The sequence below is a fragment of the Sinohyriopsis cumingii genome, chromosome 9 (genome assembly GCF_028554795.1).
Source record: "Sinohyriopsis cumingii isolate HCF-2022 chromosome 9, ASM2855479v2, whole genome shotgun sequence".
Taxonomy (NCBI): Eukaryota; Metazoa; Mollusca; class Bivalvia; order Unionida; family Unionidae; genus Sinohyriopsis; species Sinohyriopsis cumingii.
This window is the reverse complement of record NC_142969.1, coordinates 52,585,461-52,605,062: the sequence shown is the minus strand read 5'-3', so window position 1 is coordinate 52,605,062 and position 19,602 is coordinate 52,585,461. Positions and strand designations below refer to the sequence as shown.

The 19,602-nt window shown below is 32.9% G+C and overlaps 1 pseudogene across 1 annotated transcript in view; it reads right to left on the bottom strand.

Moving 5' to 3' along the window:
• Nucleotides 1-19,602, bottom strand: part of LOC149791816 (transient receptor potential cation channel subfamily M member-like 2) — a 167,240-nt pseudogene that overhangs the window by 64,475 nt on the left and 83,163 nt on the right. The window contains exons 17-21 of the transcript XR_016423306.1: nucleotides 18,475-18,582; nucleotides 15,865-15,950; nucleotides 13,970-14,087; nucleotides 11,939-12,067; nucleotides 2,728-2,982 (exon numbers count right to left, since the gene is read on the bottom strand). The product of XR_016423306.1 is annotated as a transient receptor potential cation channel subfamily M member-like 2 (transcript). The remainder of the gene's footprint in view (nucleotides 1-2,727; nucleotides 2,983-11,938; nucleotides 12,068-13,969; nucleotides 14,088-15,864; nucleotides 15,951-18,474; nucleotides 18,583-19,602) is intronic.

Below are 19,602 nucleotides of genomic sequence, written 5' to 3'. Positions count from 1 at the left end.
ACCATTGCTCATGATGCTCTACAATGTCTTGAGAAAACAGGCCTAGGTAAGCACTCAAGGGAATGCTGGGAGAGGAATGTGCTGCAGGAGAGAGTTCAAGACCCTAGGGCTATTCACTACCCTCTCCTTTGGGAAAAGAATTGGGCTGTGGAAACTGACTCCTTCTGTTCTAGGTTTGTTGGCCACATCTGTTTTTTGGTTTTTGGGAGTCAGATGGTTGAGAAGAAGGAGGCTCACGGGGGTTGCATATTGGACTGAAGTTGTGTCTGCTTGAAAAACTTAGCAGAAGGCCCATGAGGGTGATTCATATTGACATGCTTCCTTGCTGATTTGATGGGTCAGGAGTGGATGTGAAGGATCTTTGTGGATGATCCAACAAGCCTTGAGATGCCAAAGAAGGAATGAGGCCTCCAAACAAACTCTTGGCTTCAAGTGGAGCAGCCCTAAAGATGCCTTTACTGTGATCAAGAAATACCTTTGAAGAGTCCGAAGCAGCATCATCTCAGATGTGTAGAAGATCCGCTGACAAAGCCATAGAAACAAAATATGCATCCCGAGATGTTTTGGCCACAGCTTCTAGCAGATGTCAAAGGGCAGCTGGCTTCAAGAATGCTTCCCACAGCATACTAAAAGAAGTAGCTGAGGAGAGATCGGCATACAGAAACTTTGGTGACAAGCAGTCAGACTTCTTGTTCCATAGGTTCAATGTCTTTACCAGAAAATGAGGTATACATAGATACATACATACAATAAGAATGTGAACAAAATTCAACGTGTTGAATTAAATAGCTAGCATAGATACCATATACGACATGGATCTGCAGTGTCAATCTAAACTGAAGAACACGCAGCATCTAGTGAGCATGCTGTCATTATTTTGCATAAATGACTTACCAGTACCTAGATATAAAATGATTTTGATAGTAAGTGTATCCGACCCCAGCAGTGTACACAAAGTAACCCCAAGTCCATGAGGGAACTAAAACTGGATGGAAAAGGCTACCACTTAAATATATGGACAAAAACTAATGGATAATGTAACACATTAATATAATTATTGTGGAGGCCAGGTCTTAATGACAGAATAAAATACTGCAAAAGGTAACTTTCCTCTAGTGTTTGGCACACGTTTGATCACATCAACGTTCTTTAAAAAGATGGGCTAGCTGAGCTTGTTTTACACATAACATACCAGCGACAAGCGAGCTGCATACTGACAATTCTTCACACTTAAGGTGGATGTAGGCAAATGAAAATGGATGGTACATTTTTTCGGCACGAAAAAGAAAGTTAAACAATAGCCATGGGTGAGCTATTGCTGCTATTAAGTTAATATTTGTGCCTTATCCAATGGCATGAACACGTCCGGGGCCCATTTAGCCATGGGAAGATATACAACATAATGGTATCTGTTGACAGTCTCTGGTATCAAATATCCAGAATGCTGGGGTTTATGTTTTGGTCAAACGTCACTTGTAACAACTAGAATCTGATACAGGTACTGAAATATATGTCATACTGATAACAGACTGTTAGCACTAAAGATTTGTAGCACATGAAAATGTGTGCATATAATGTCCATGAATCCATCCTAATCATTAGCCACGTCAGTTTAAAAAACAGAAGCAAATTAGAGTCTTGGATTTTGACCCTAAAAACCTATATGGTGTCGAACAGTGAACGTAACATAACTAATAATATTTCACTTTTAGGTAAAGATGTAATTCATATTTGAATTAAATATTTTCCAGGAATAAAATCCTGCATTTTTAATAACATTAACAGCAGCGGCTATATTTTATAGTACAGGTTTCTTTTCAATCCTTTCATAATGTACGGAAAATTATAGGAAAGGATAATCATTATAAAATCAACACATTAATATATAAAAGCTAGAAATAATTCCAAAAACATTTTAATAAATATAGTGTTTATTTCATTCCAAAATAAAGTTTATATTAAGTATAACAATGTTCTAAAGTTTCCAAATACTTTTTCTGGTCAACTTGGGATAGACCCCAAAAACAATTTTCCTGGCCAACTTTCTATTCCCAAATGTTCCTAACAAGCAGACCGGTGGTTGACCCTAAAACAATCTCTCACGAAATAAGCTTGGGTCTTCTTAAAATTTTCTTATTAGGAAAATTTGGGATGAATCACCAACATGTCTTGTCAAACAAGCTTGGAACTGATTCCTAAATTGTTCACCTGGCAAACTTGAGATCAGGTTTAAAAAAAATACTCTTTCAGGCCAATCTGGTATTGATGCAAAATATATCATTAAAGGCAAACTTGGGATAAAAACCTTATCAGGCATATTCAGAAAGATTCAAACTTGGATTTTAGCCCATTATCTTGAGCTGGTAGAAAATGAGAGTGTTCCCAGAAATTTACATACTTGTAAGGACAATATCTGCAACAATTTGTTCTTCATTTTTTTTGACCAGCAACAGTGAAAGAGGCATTTAGTTGTATAAAAAGCATTTGATGATAATGGTCAATCGTTTTAAAATACTTTTTGGGGAAAATTTTTTATCAAAAGAAAGAATTAAACATTTTTTGCTCAAATTAAATAGTGTGAGTTACTCGCATTTGGGGATTAATTGTGTTGATATCTTGTCATGACAGAAAGCAAAATTGAACACTGGATTTGGGACCAAATACATAAACATCTACCAACAGAAATCAATATACATTTTTTAAAAAAAAATTATTTGACTCACATACCATACGAATAATCATCACTAACTTTGGTCCAAGTTCTTTGTGTACAGAAAAAATGTGCAGCAGTCTCACAAAGAACGTAATCAGATTAACTGCGAGGATGACACGGGCAACTTCTAATGTTTGTTCATGATGAAAACCCCTCAAACTCATTCCTATAACAAACAGCGATATTGAGATGACATCCACTATATTCCAACCATCTGTTATGTAACTTAGGAGTTTTGTCTTCAGGGTCATGGATGATGTTGTACAGACCTGTTGAATGAGGGAGTATATTAGAATCATGTGAAATGAAAAGATATATATATATATATATATATATATATATATATATATATATATATATATATATATATATATATATATATATATATATATATATGCGTGTGTGTGTAAGAGTACTGTGCACTAAAATCACTTAAAATGAAAAGATATACACTGAAAAGGGTGCTGTACACTAAGTCTTGAATATGACCATGATCTGGTAAATAACTTTCAAAAGCCTAAACATTATTTTCATTTTTAGCAAACATTTTAGACATCTTGAGGCTAGTAACTAATTTAATTTCATTAAGAAGTCAACACCTAATCATGCACTGAGAATGGACTTCTATCTTGTTGTTTATAATTGTAACTATGTACACAAATAAACAACTACAGTAACTGCAACAAAGGAAGCAAATAATATCTCCGATTTTCAGAGCCTGTTCAAAAGCTATATTAAATCATTGTTATTACCTATAAATAAGAAGTTGAGGCCCTGCTTGTTTGAGTGTTTGTTCAAATGAGATAAGAAGTTCCCCTTGGGCAAGGGTTTCTGCATAAATAAAATTAAGACTAATGATAATATTATATCATTGTTTCAAATTTATTTAATGTAAGAGTACCTTACATCCAATGGATCTGAGGGCTAATCTTGCATCGAGAATGACGTCTATATTTTCTATATGTTTTTATAATTGTAACCATGTATACAAATACACAACCACAGCAACTGCGATAATGAAAGAAAATAATTCATCCAATTTTCAGAGCCTGATCAAAAACTATATTAAGTCATTGTTATTACCTATAAATAAGAAGGTGATGCCTTGCTTGTTTAAGTCTATGTTCAAATGAGAAAAAAAGCTTCCCTTGGGCAATGGTTTCTGACTTAAGACTAATGATAATATTATGTCATTGTTTCAAACTTGTTTGGTGTAAGAGTACCTTACAACCAATGGATTTTAGGCCTATCAGAATCTTTATTCATAAAAATTAATACAGTGATGCATATCAACCCATTATTGGATGCTGAATATACACAGCTTCAAGCAAAGTCCAACTGCAAACTGCCCACACCATGATATGCCTCACATGATGCACCAGCAGATCTAGGTTTACGCTGTTTGTTAAGAGCAACAAGTATAACAATCATCATAGACTCTGATCTGACATCACATTATGTGATGGAAGATCAGGATCTAAGTTGTTTGCAGTTTAATTTAAATTATAAAGTGAGCATTTACATTGGTACTAATCCTCACGATGAATGCATCCTTAACATGTATATATTAAACAGATTTGGATACTTGTGTGATCATCATAAAAGAAGGATAATAAAACTTTTAGAAAACTAATGCCTAGTATATTGAACCTGTTATATGAATACAAAGCAAGCATTTTTCATATATGTGGTGGACAGAAAATAGTTTTTATTTTTATTTTCAGAGAAATTATGTTCATGCACCACTTTGAAAGCCAAGTTCAACACATATTCAAGTGCCAGACATTAAGTGTAAACACATTGCAAAATGTAAAAGGTATAATTATATGCAAATGGAAACAAACTCAAACAGATGAATGAAACAAATGGAAATATTGTATAACACATTAAATTTTACTTCAGTACCATGTTCATAACATATATGAAATCAAATGGAGTTTGTTGTTAATACAAATTACCAATTTAAAGACCTAATTGTACAATACCATATTTACTTGCCTATAAGTTGAGTCAAACTAAGTACCATAGATCCTGATCTACATTCACATAATGAGCCTGCAATTTGGGGTCTATGTTGTTTGTTGTACTGATTGCTACTAACTATGCTTATTGTACTGATTGCTACTAACTGTACTTATCCAGTTAGTACTTATATTATGCACTGTCAGACCTGAGTATGTGTAATATGCAACTAGATCCAACTTATAAGCGAGTAGATATGGCATTTTCTATTGTGAAACAATAGGACTAGGCCTAACAATATGACTATGCCTAACAATAGGACTACGCCTAACAATAGGACTAAGCCTAACAATAGGACTATGCCTAACAATAGGACTATGCCTAACAATAGGACTATGCCTAACAATAGGACTATGACTAACAATAGGACCATACCTAAACGACATAAATATAAATACCAATGAAGCTGTCATATTTTGATATAATGCATTTTCATACATGTGAAAATAAATGAAATGACAGTAAAATGACATGATGGAAACACGGGTCTGTTTACTGCAGATAAGAAATATTTCAGACACATCCTACTGAAGCTGTTCAGTTATATATAACAACTGAAAACAATCCAAGCTATTAAGCTAAATCCATATCATCACATAAATCGAAACTTAAATTGCCATTATAAAAAGATTGATTACTGAAGAGCTTAATTCAACTGACAGGGGTCATTTGGATAATAATAATAATAATAATAATAATAATAATTGGAAATTAGCTCATTTAGTCAATAACTATTCTCCTTAAGCTCTCTTAAGAAAAGAGGATAAATATGTATGACACACAACAAGCTAATAGTAATTATTAATAAGTTTAACAATTTAGTTTCGTTAACAATTCTTCTGACGAATACTCAACATGTAAATCTAAATTAGCCATTTTAAATTGCCATTTTATAAATTATATCAAGCAGAGGTTTGACAGATCTTCCCCATCAGGCAGAAAAAAAAATAATTCAGAACTGTAAGTCATATGCACTGTAATATAGAATAAAAGTTTCTGTCTTTATATTCTTAATTCTACTGAGGATGATAGTTTTAGATGATTGCTTTACATAATATTGTCATCCCACTGAAATGTTGTATCTGTAGATTCATCTATAATACAAGTCATAAAGGTCTCTCAGTACTAGTTCAGTAATGGGTGTCATTTTTAAATTTGATTCAACATACTTTTAAATGGCAGTTATTCACTTTATGTTGAATACTGATACATCCATATTCTTTGGAAGGTCATTTGCACACATGTGCCAATAAATATTTTTATGGCAAAATCTACACTGAAGAACATGGACATTCTTGGATGAGGTCAATCTTGTGATCCAGTAAAATCCCAATTGAATATCGCATGCTGTCATGATACAATGAAAGTTACACATCCTGAAAACACTTCGTAATACCGTTATTTGTTATGATTAGACCAAACATCCTCTCATTATGGACCCAGTTTAGTGTCTGGTCAGCAATATAAAAGTCCTTAGCAAAAAATACTTTCATCTGAAGTTTTTTTGATGACAGTTCTTGTGCAGAACTTTCAACAATTAGGATTGAATAGACTTTGATTAAACTATATTAGGATTAAAGTTCAGAACAACAATTAATATTTACACAGAGAAACCAATCAATGACTGCCTGATCTAGTATTTTTAATTAATTGGTTAAATTTACTGGTAGGATGATAACAAAGATTGGAACAATTAGATTCTAAAAAATTTAGCTATCATAGAAAATTGTATCAGCAGCATTATATTTTCTGTGATGACATTTAGACTATGCTATACTGACAATACTGTCTTATGACTTGAAAATGTGAATTACTTGAGGAATGAAACAATATTTAAGAGCTTTATGTATTTTTAATGAGAGTATTGTAGACTCTAGTGCTGCTTTTTAGCCATTATTGCCAGACTGGTTCCCCTCCACAAAAAATTCATTTCTTGAGAAATGAAAGAAAACTGAAGAGTTATGTGTCCTTCTAGGTAAATTATTGATTTAAGCCATGTTATTTTGAAAATAGATCATACAGCTGATTTTTGTTAAAGTATATTGTGTCTATTATAAATCAAATTATTACAATAAAATTTCAGTATTCAATTTGTTACTATCAAATGTAATAACTGGCTGATGGTAAAGTATACAACACTGATATGTTATTGTTGATAATTATACAATTTGTGTAATAGTTTACAACAGAATGTTGATAAACACTTTAACTGCTTGCATGTTATATTTTTTTTATTACATACTTATTTTCAATATTTGTTATATTAAAGCTAATATTGACAAAGAAGTAGGCCAAGGACAAAAGTAAAACTTATACAAACTTGTTGCATAGTTTAGCACTTTACAACATCAATGGTGATAACACTTTGCAAACTCTATATTGTAATATGTATCATATTGCAATATTAGTATCAATACATAACTGCAGGACACAGTTAATAAAATATATTACAGATACAGATTCTGAATGATTCATGGGCAAAACAATTAAGATGAGATACATGAGGTACTAACAAACAGTCAAGATGACTGAAACACACTCCTGCTTGCTTGCCTGCCTACCATTAACGCAAACCCCAGTGAATCTTCATCTCTATTTAACTATGGTGAGAAATGCTGACAAGGAAACAAACATAAATAGCTGGTCTGTTGCCAAGTATTTTGGGATATAATGACAGATCCCATGTGAATTACACTCCTCAACTTAAGTGTATGTCCAATGGTGAAACTGAGTAGTTAATCATGAATGTATTATTTTGTGGGTTTGAATTTTTGTATTTTGTGAGCAATTACATGTTCATCAGAACTTAAATAAATATTGCACTTAAGGACATGGCAATCTTTGGTCCACAAAAAGATCTCTATTTATTGGGTCTTTAAATTTGCAAGTGCAGCAACCAGAAAATTTTCATAAACTGGTACGTCACAAAACTTGTATATAATGAAATTGAATAAATTCATAGTATTTGATACATTACAAGCTGTTTACATACATTAATGATTAAAAAGGTTTTGCAAATTGCAATCTATATAGTAAATGAATATTGTTCAACTTTTTTTTCTTTCTTGTCCTTGGTTCAATACAATTTCTCAATGCATGATAGGCTATACATGGCAGAGATTTTAATTGGTGGAGGAAGAACCTTGGAAAACCCTAGTAAGATTACACCAACTGTTGGAAATCTATTGGCAGCTTTCTCACATACTCACAATGGCAAACCTGAGACTTAAACCCACATGGTCAGAGGTGAGATGGCAGTGTTTGGAAAAGGTGAATAATTCGGACCACTCTGCCACGCAGGGCTCCTGTTAAGCTTGAAAGTTTCTTTGATGGAAATTTATTTATAAAAAAATATGTAACTCAAAATAAAAATATAATATACAGAACTATAATTTTGAGTTTAAGTTTGCATGTAGGAGTAGCTTTGTGAATATACAACCTGGCTAGGTATCTCTCAAAATGCACTGGGTGAAGAACTGTAATAAATTAATTTGTTTTTATTTCCCATTTTACTTTTTTTTGGATAATCTAATTAAAAAGATAACTGTTAATTGTTCTAGGTTTATTAGCATTTGCAAGATATGTAAAAAAAATTGAATTCATCTCAATATCTTGCCAGAACTGTGCATTCTATTTACATTTAAGCAATATCAATCACCTATTTTACCTTTTGATATATAGCACCATAAAATCTCTCCATTTCTGATAACAGTCCATTTACAGCAAAAGCTTATGAATGCTGCAAATCAGTTGTATTCACTTAGCCCAGTTTTAGATATTTTTTTAATTTTCATAAATAAAGAGAAATTATTAATGTATGCATTTGCATTTTAATTTCAGATTTTATAGCTCAAGTCATAAGCAAAGTGTTATTAAAATAGACACAGAAACAGCAATAAATGAACATGCAGGCAGCTAGCACAATATTCTGGTATACTGTAACTAAAGTGAATTTGACAGTGCCTGTACAGAACATGTCAGTTCCAAATTTCATTCAAAATCAGACTGTTGATCACTATCCCTTACTAAAAACAATACATTACATACAAAATATTTTTTTTTTTTTGGGGGGGGCACAGGTATTTCCTGATTTGATGCACACTTCTAGAAGAAGTGGTTTCTCCCTTACAGCAGTTCATATTGGTGTCTAATCTGTCTCGATGGTATCTTTTCAAAATATTCAGTGGCTATGTAATTCTGATGAGAAAAGAAATATGGCATCTACATACAGGCAAGCACTACTGCTAGTCTCCAATATCAATGCAAATCCTGCAATGTAATGTTTGCTCACATGGAAGACATTATAAGTCATTCCCATTAAAAAAAGCAAGGTAGTGAATACAAAATAGGTATTTAATCATCAAATGGGATATTAGAAATCAGAAGGCTTAGTAAATAAATTACTATCTTGTAATAAATCTGTACGACCGTAAAATGTTCAATTTAGACCCAATTCCATTTCTTCCTGTCTTGCTATTCTTTTCCAGAACAATTCACATTAAACTGAAAAATGCAGAAAACGGAAGCATGGTGTCCTGAAGACCAGTTAAAGGGTTATATAAAAATAAAGTGTGTACCAAATTCTAAATAGTCAACATCAAATAAAAATTTCCAGCGTGATAATAAATTGCATGACTGTTTTATCTTCCTCCATCATATAATATTTCAACAAATCTGTGACAGATGAGTTTTCTAAGTAATACTTCTGTATCAGTATAAAATGTTCAATTATGATGCCAAATTCTACTTCCTTATCTTGGCTCTTTTATTTCAGACGGAGAATCTCACTCTATCCATATGAATATTTAGACCAGTTTTTCTAAAGTAATTAATAATTATTTGAATAATTGTTTAGCATTGACAAGTTCAAGTAAAGTATGTTTCACCAGTCTGTTTATAAACAAATACAAATTCCAGAGTAATAAGCAATTAAAAGAGCCTGTTACAAAAGAAAATGCAGAAACATATAATTTGCTACAGAATAAAGCAAACAAAACATATGGCAATAAAAAGGCAAACTAGACAAATGACTCAAGGAAGTGAATACCTCTTGAAAAGTGCAACATTATTAATGAAATTTAAGTTTGCTAAGAGATGTTTCTGACTACAGGTATTAAAGTAAGCAGAGCTAGAGAATATGATAAAATGAGCAAGATCTTACTGAAATAAATCCATGTGCTTGATTAATTTTGGTCTATCCAGTTTTATGAAGTTAATGGACAGTACAGGAAATTGGTCTTCAAGCTCAACACAGATTTTGTGAAACATGTCTCACTTGTATGACATTACATAATGTGCACCCACCCAATAGATCTGACTTGCAACAATGTCAACACAAAAATTTAACAAAGAATCTGAACAATGAAGACATCATGTTGTTGCTGTTGCCATGCAATGCTTACAATGTTTGGATAAAAATGTAAGTCAACAGTGCAAATACCAAATACAAAAAGTCTAATAATAAGTTTGATAGAGATAATATTAAATACAGCTTTGTGCAAAATTTGATCTCACTCTAGTATATTACAAGTTGCTGAGAATGAATGCAAGAAAAAAGTGAAGACTGGTAAAGAAGAATGTGGTGAGTTTCCTAGAATTTAGCTCTGATGTATCATCTCTGGCATGGACTTGCTAAATCAATCATTACAAAGAAAGCTCTAACACAGAATCTTGATTGCTAATGCTGAGAGAAAAGTGAAGCCTATGTCTTGCCATGCTTAACCAGCTGTGATAAAAACGCAGAGGAGAGAGTTATGTCTTAGTTCTTAGTCAGTTGGTATTTTGTATGCTTTTGCTACCAACTTTACAATGGCTAAATCAATTGCCTGTTAAGAATAAATGCTTAAGACGCAGAATATGTGTGTGTGTGTTTGTTTGTGTGATTTGGAATTTTCACACAGCTTTACAAAAAATTCAGTCATATCACTATGATGTCTGCAGTGCATTTATAATGATGTCTAGCACTGGGGCATCTTGCCGAGAACATGTAGCATGATGTCCAACCCAGTCACATTATCCTGACACCAGGCTGACCAATCCTAACACTTACATCTTAATGATGAGCACCTAGCAATACAGCTGTTAGTACCATCTGTTTGAGTCTTTGGTATGACTCTGCTAGGGTTTGAACCTGAGGCAGACACTCAAATTACTAGACCACCGGAGCAGTCAAAAAGCAGAATATGAACTAATAGGAACTGACACAATTTGGAATAGTGCATTATATGTGTGTGATTGGATTTTTAATGTAGCTTTAACAATTTTTTTAATCATGTCGCTACAATGTCTGCAGTGTGGCACTTTAGAGTGATGTCTAACACTGAAGCATCATGCCACATAAATGTAGCATCATATCCCACCCAGTCACATTATCCTGACACCATGCCGACCTGTCCTAACAATAACCTTTTAATGCTGAGCTCCTAGTGTGGCAGCTGTTAGTATCATTTTTAGCATGACTTGGCCAAGGCTCAAATCTATGACCTCCAACATCCAAGACAGATGCTCTAACTACTAGACCATCACAACGGTCAGTGCACAAGTCTACATTTAAACAGGATAATCATATTACATTTGCATGTAAAATTTAAATCTAGTTAAAACCCTCAAACCAAAACACTGGAGTACAAAAATTTATCTGTCACATTAGCCGATTGGACATCAGAACATGAGTTTATGTTGTATCCTAGACTATTAGAAATTAAACTGAAGTTATATTATATTTTTGTGACCCATGCTATGTTACAGTTCACAAATTTCTTCTTGCAGTAAACGCTGCTAAAAAAAAAACAGACACTGCGCATACCATGTTACACTGGTTAAAGTTATACTTTATTTTTCTTGTTGGGCAATGTAATACATTATGTAAAGGTTTTCAGCATAAAGTTGAATCTGTTTACAATATCACACTGCATTATGATTGTTATCACAATGAACGTCACATGGTCCCTTCATTTCATGACACACTGCAATGGTAATAACAAAAGCTGGATCTAGCAATAATCAGTCGGGGGAGAAGAGGAGGAGGGAATCTGAAATACCATATATGTAAAGCTTACCTCAATATGAAAGAAATGTATGTTTTGTGATTAACTAGAGTATCACATGGCAGTCTGAATAAAAAGAATCCTGGACAAGTTTTCAGGGGATAAAAATTCAAATTCAGGACTAGTTAATCTAAAGGGTTATAAACATTATACATACCTGTCTAATCTCCTCAGTGAAAATGGTGAAGACCCACACAATCAGTACAATTTCCTCTGGAGACAAGTCTGGACCAAGCTTGCTGATTAGGATGTAGCTATACAAGCCCAGAAACACCATGTAGGATATCTGAAATAATAGATATATTAACATGTGCAAATCTGACAATTTTGTTTGTGGGAGTTTACAATTGTATTTTTATAGTGGCTCCATGTTGGGAGTTTACTATTGCAATTTCAGACCAGTTCTATTTCAAACGCTTAATTTCAGACAAAACAAATCTTCTCAAACAGGGCACCATAAAATCCATAAAAAACTGGCACAATGTGAGGTGTAATGCATGAATTTCATTTACAAAACCTAATGCATGCACTTCATGTATTGCATTTCATCGTGTATGATGTGAATTAAACTGCAAACAGCCATATTCAGATATGTGTCAGCATAATTTCAGGTCTACTTTGGCACAGACTGAAAGATTTACCCTTTAGTTTTCTGTGAAAAAATACCTCTAATATCATCACAAAAATGATGCGAATGGCAGATGTTGACTAAATGAAGCAAGACTATTTCTAGAAATTATTATACTTTCAATTTTGATCAGATGCATAATTCTTGATAGAGAAATGCAGATGTGCAAATTCCTGTACATACTGGCTATTTCCGTAAGTCATTGTGGACAATTTTCTGTCAGGCATTGTTGGTAAAATCTTTCATGTTCATCCCCATATCAATTAAAAATTTTGCAATTGAGAATCTAATACCAGTCATTCTCATAATAGCTTGTATTGGTTCAAATGAGCATTTAGATTAGTAATACAGAGCTTAACAATTATGTTGAGCATGGGTCTGATTGTTCGGTGTCATAATCACAAGGAATAACATAACAATTTACCTGGTGTCAGGTTGGGTAAAGAGTAGGCATAGCATAATCATGTCAGATTAATGAATAAACTGACATTCTATTTGAGACATTTCATATGAAAATGAAAAAGTTAGAGTTAAGACATGGGACCATATGTTAAACATTTTAGTTTAAAGTATAGAAAGAATTGTTCTTTAGCCTAAAAGCAATAGTCTGCTAAAATGGCAGTTGATTAAAGTCAAGTACAGTGTAATTGTTATCATAATATTAAAATTAAATAATGCAATGGGATCGCTGACCATATATATCATATATTATGGACAACCATATATTTGTAACATTAAATGTTACAAACAATATTTAGCTTTGGTAATGATTTCAGTCCATAGACATAGTCCTGCTGAGAGGTTTAATAGTATTTGAAATATGTAATGTACATCAACATGTATGCCTTCATGTTACAGTTTAACTCCAGGAACAAGATATTATAAGCTAGGAACAGAAATAATTGGCCTAGAGATTAGGAAAAATGTTGGAGACTTTATTCTCCTACACTGAATTTCATTTTAAAAAATCTCATTTAATTAATATAATCATAATCACAAAATGTACACTTACAAATAATATACAGGCTTTTGTTGGCTAAATCAACATAATTTTCTTCAAGAATAACCTCTTCTCCACAATTTCAAAATTGATAAGACATAGATGAGATAAATATTCCATTGAACTAAGGCACATACAATACTTTTATCCTCAAAGTCTAAAGGTGCACTTTAAACATATTCAATTTTTTCACTAAATGATTCGTCATTGTTCCAATTCTGGGGATCATTTCTAGTTTGTTGCAGAACTATAGATTGGTTGAAAATGAGTAAATCTATCAGAGTAATAACACATAGTCATGTTCTGATTTATGCATATTTTACAAAATCAAAATTGTAACTTTAGCATTTCTCAGAAAACTTTCTGGTGCAAAAAGCAGCAGAATCAGACTGTTATAACCAAATAATGTATTTAACAACAGGAATCAAACAGCCACAGATAGGTGGCTATATAGTACTCAGAACGTCTGGTGTATAATGCATTTCAAGTCTGGGTCTATGTTGTTCTTAAAAGTTGTTTACACCCTATGCACTGGAAATTGGGAAATGTACTGAACATACCACATTATGAAAGAAAATAACCACAGGTGCTTGATAGAAAAATGAGAACTTCTCCACTGTACTGAAATTCTTGACATCGACGTTTGTTTCATCTCCTGAATCATCTTTAGTCCACTGTCTGAAAGCAAGATAAATGTTTATTACAGTATGTTTACTGATAAGTTGAGTTCAACTACAAACTGCACAGTGTGTCCAAGAAAGTAAGGAATTAATTCTTACAGTAATCATTACATAGATTGTAATCTGTTATAGTTGATCACTGATGACCTACCTGGTAAATAAACAAGAGTCCTACAATGGGATTTGTTGCTCAGCTCATAGATCTACATCCTGTAGGATTTCAAGGATAATGGCACACAACATGGTACATTTTATTTTTAAGTAATAACTATATTATTTCCCTAACACCACACCTCATCCCAGGCAGTTTGTGCACTCCAACCAATTTTAAAAATGAAAAGTCTCAGTGATACCAAATATACATAGAACTTTGGTAGTTCAATTATTAATTTATAATATCTAAACCAAATGTCATCAGGAGTGTCAGGCTGTATGTTTTTCAAGCCAAATGGGAGTTTCTTTACTATCATCCATATTTTAATGGGCAAATCTATTTGTTCATACAATAGAAGTGAGTTAGTTCATCATCTTCAATAAGTTCCAATTAATTCATAAAACGTCTGTAGCATTGGGAGTTGTGTCCTTTTGAAACCATGTACATAAGACTTAAATTTCATAAAACGTCTGTAGCATTGGGAGTTGTGTCCTTTTGAAACCATGTACATAAGACTTAAATTGCCTGCTCTTTTTATTTTGTTCAATAATTTTAGAGAAGTACTAAAACTAGACATTGCAATCCTTGGATGAAGTCAGTTGAAGTCATTTTTATCTTAGTATCTTTAATATAAAGAGGGGGAATACTATAGAAGCTGATGACAGCTGCTAAGCCTCTCAGGGATATCATATTTTATCAAGGACTTCGAGATGTATATGCCAGTAATGTTTTATGATAACCCTCCCAATGGTATAGGAGGTGTAGAAATAATGTAATAGTGGAGGTGTTTGAAGCCACTTAATAATCATCCTTGAGGCATCTGTGCCTTACTGTGAGATGAATAAACAAGGTTTAATTCTGACAGTAACAGATTCCTTTTACATCACGGTAAAATGTTTTTTAAGATGCATACCAAGGTGATTGTCAGTGAGTCATCTTGCTTGCAATGACTCTACAGAAACCTTAGTAACACACAACCAAACAACTCCTGTGACCTTGATCTCTTACCCTATAACCACTTTATTCCTTAAAAAATAATATATATCAAATCTGACAATCCATGAATTAACAGAAAATATAGCCTCATCATATATTTGTAACAAATGATCCTGCCACATTCATCTTTGATACTTCATCCCCAAAATTTATCCATGTACACTGCTGAATCTGGCTGAAGGCCTAATGATACAAATTTTATTCCCAAAACTTAAACCAATGATGACCATGACTTTGACCTCTGGACCTCTACATCTGTCACAAAATGTTATATACCATTGTAAACATCTCTAATATGTTGGATGACAATTCATTCATTACTACAGTAAATAGTACTGCTAGGTACAAATAGTTCAACCAATAGACCACCAACTTAAACTTTCAACAAGTGTGACCTTCACATTTGGTCTCCTTATATTTAAATCTTTTCCTTTCTCTTGATGCATTTGTGGGCAAAGTTTAATGATGACCTACTTATGCAATCCAGAGATACAGCTGCTGTTTAAAAACAGATGTTTATATTAACTGTAGTCAAAAAGCTGACAACGAATGGATAAACCTTATGTACTGGCTACTATGTCTCACACTTTACTAAATAGGAAAAATTACTAGTAAAACTACTTACTCCTGCAGGAAAGGATGACTTTGTTTCAAACTCACATTAGTCCTGCCTCTAAGAAGTGGTGGTTTTGACTTCTGTTTCATCCGGAACTGTTGAGACAAATAAGTAACCATTAATTTTATGGAATCAGGTTTTAGTAAAATGAATGCGTACTGTGCAGTTTGAAACGACATGATTATTATGAATCTATCAAGCTCTCATTATTTTTTTACCTTGGCATATAGTAGTCTTATCAACATATTAAAATTATATACTAATGCTATATACACACATGAATATTGTATACCGGTGCTATATACACACATGAAAATTATATTGTAGTCTATATACACACATGACAATTATATAGTGATGCTATAAACAGATATGAAAATTATATGCTAGTTCTATATACACACAAGACACTTATATACTAGTGCTATATACACACAAGAAAATTATATACAACTACTATAAACACAAATGAAGATTGTATCTAGTGCTGTATACACTAAAGAAAATTATATAGTAGTGCTATATACACATGTAAATTATATACTAGTGCTATACACACATGAAAATTATATACTAGTGCTATATACACACATGAAAATTATATACTAGTGATATATACACAGATGAAAATTATATATGAAAGCTATATACACACAGGAAAATTATATACTAATGCTATATACACACCTGAAAATTATATACTAGTGCTATTATACGCACAAGAAAATTATATAATAGTGCTATATACACACAAGAAAATTATATACTAGTGCTATATACACACAAGAAAATTATATACTAGTGCAATATACTCACATGAAAATTATATACTAGTGCTATATACACACAAGAAAATTATATAGTAGTGCAATATACTCACATGAAAATTATATAGTAGGGTTTCACAGGAGATAAGTGGAATAACAATCATATGAAAGATAGATGCAAACTCAACAAAATGTACATGACATTTTGAGAAATCATTAGCAATATACAGCCTGTTATAAATCAGCTACATGGAAAACTGGTGTGATCAAAGCGATTGTTTCATTTGAGAAAAAAATCACACACCAACCTGTTAACATACATTTCCTTTGCACACTGCACCAGAAGAATCTGATTTCCAATCAGTGCAGATTCATTGAATTTGTAATACTCATTCAGCTATTATTTATGAATGATAAGTAATGCATACCTGCCAACTCCTTAAGAGGTACAAAAGATATGTCAAACGTCAAAAAGAGTAACAGTAAATGGTACATTATACATCTACACTAATTAGTTGTCCCATATGTAGGCACTTAACACAGAAACCATTACCTCACTAGACATATCCCCTTTTCTTCACAAAAAAAGAAATTCTTAACTTATCAAGGCTTATAGATAGTATTATATCCATTATGATATATTAAAAGAATCAAAATTGTATACAAGTAATCTAACAAGTGTTAAAAAAATCAAACAACTTAATTTATGAACGTTTTCACTCCAACAGTTATGTATGATATTCAATCCTCCCCCGGAAATTGCACCATCTCCCAGGGCATCGATTAGAATAAAAATGGTACAGTAAGCATGACCTGTCAACTTTTCACCTCAGATTCTATGACTTTCTTTATTACCTTAATAAAAACCATCAACAAAGATTAATCAAGGAAACTGCTGTGCAAAATATAAACTAATCACATACAGTATCTTACACAATAAATTAATAGATTTCAATCATGGAAATGCGATCTGCAAAAGCAGGAAAAAGACTATGGTGATGCTGTTCCATAGCATCTAGCAGTGCATGAGATACTCAGTAGATCTGTGTGCATCTCTTGTGTATGGCTCCGCATGGGCATGAGTGACAGCATTAAAAAAAAACACAGATTGCTTGTAGCAAAAAGTTTTTTGATGATTTAAAAAGCCCCCACTGTAGCTAAGAAGATTTTAGTATTCTCAGTAGTCAATGTAAACAGTAATCATTCAAACAATGACATGCTAATCTCTGTGACAGATCATACCAGACATAATAACAAGAGCATTCTTTTCCATGAGATGAACGTTAAAGCAGTATAATGAGTTGACATAAACAACAGAGGTTTTGTTTCGAAATCATTTGTTCTTAAATTCTATTTCAGCTTTTTAAACAGATTTATCTTTCTAAAAAGTTGACAAATTTGCAGGATTAAATGTTTATATTGACAAATCAAATTATTACTAATTATTGATATCCAAGTTGCACCAGACTGTTACGCTCTTGGTGATGATCAACAATATTATATTAATACCAGACTGTTACGCTCTTGTTGATGATCAACAATATTATATTAATACCAGACTGTTATGCTCTTGGTGATGATCAAAAATATATTAATACCAGGTTACCATATCAAATTTACAAACAGAATTTATCTGGTTATAAAGAAGCCTTAGTTACTTATTGTCAAGAGAGTCAATTTTCATGTTTTGAAAAAAAAAGACATTTTCATAAGTATTTAATTTTGTGGAGTCTGGATTAGGTCATTTTGTTTCTATAGAAGAATACATGTTCTTAGGTCTTTACAGTTGTGGTCAGTAGCAACCAAAGCCTACAAAACTCGGAACTTGTGAAAAATAGTGACTTAACAGTACCTCTACACTGCTGCGAGTTGTTTGAGCAGGAGCAAGTTCACCCTCTTCCTTCCCCTTAAACTTTGCTAGCCGCGGAATCAGTAGCGGAATGGCAATGCATATCAGCAACTGAAAATTAAAATGAAATGCCATATCTAAGTATGTATACAATCATAAATAAAATAACGAAAATGTACACTATGATCTACCACCAGACAGGGCACATGTATACTACACTTTAGTTATTCACTTGTACATGTATCATAATTAGAACAAACTATACAGACTCTGATCTGACATGACACAGTGCAGCAGAAGATTTTGTTCTATCTGCTCACTTGTATCATAATTAGAACAAACTAAAAATACCCTGATCTGCCATCGCACAATGCATCAATAGATTATAATCTAACTGTTTGCTTGTACAAGTATTATAATTAGATTGAACTATATAGACCCTGGTCAGCCATCACACAATGTATCATCAGATTAGGTTTTACATATTTACTTACATTATAATTTAAAAAAACCTAAAGACTCTGATTTGCCATCACACATTGCATCAGCAGGTTACATTCTAGCTATATACTTCTATAATAATTAGAACTGCATAACAGACTCCAGTCTGTCATCACAGTGCATCAATAGAATGGGTTAAACTTTTATTACGAACAGTACAAACTTCACTGTCCCCAAACTGCAATCACAAGCTGCATCAGCATATTGCATTGTATCTGTTACTTCTATCATAATTAGATCAGCAAAGACTCTGATCTGTCATCACAGAGTGCATCAGCAGATAGGGTTATAGCTGTTCACTTGTATAATAAATAGTACAACCTACACAGACCATGATCTGCCATTAAACAGAGCATCTGTAGATGTATCTTTTCACTTACATAAGTATTTTAAATAGAAAGAAACAAAACAGACTGATCTGTCATCACAGTGCATCAGCAGACTGTGTTCTTGCTGTTCACTTAGTATTATAATTAGAACAAACCACATACACCACGAGTGGCGAAGTGGTCTAAAGCGCTCACCGTTACGGATCATTGCCATCTCACCTCTATCTGCATGAGTTTGAGTCTCAGATTCAGCCAAAGTGGGTATGTGAGAAAGCTTGCCAGTAGCTTCTCGTGGGTCAGT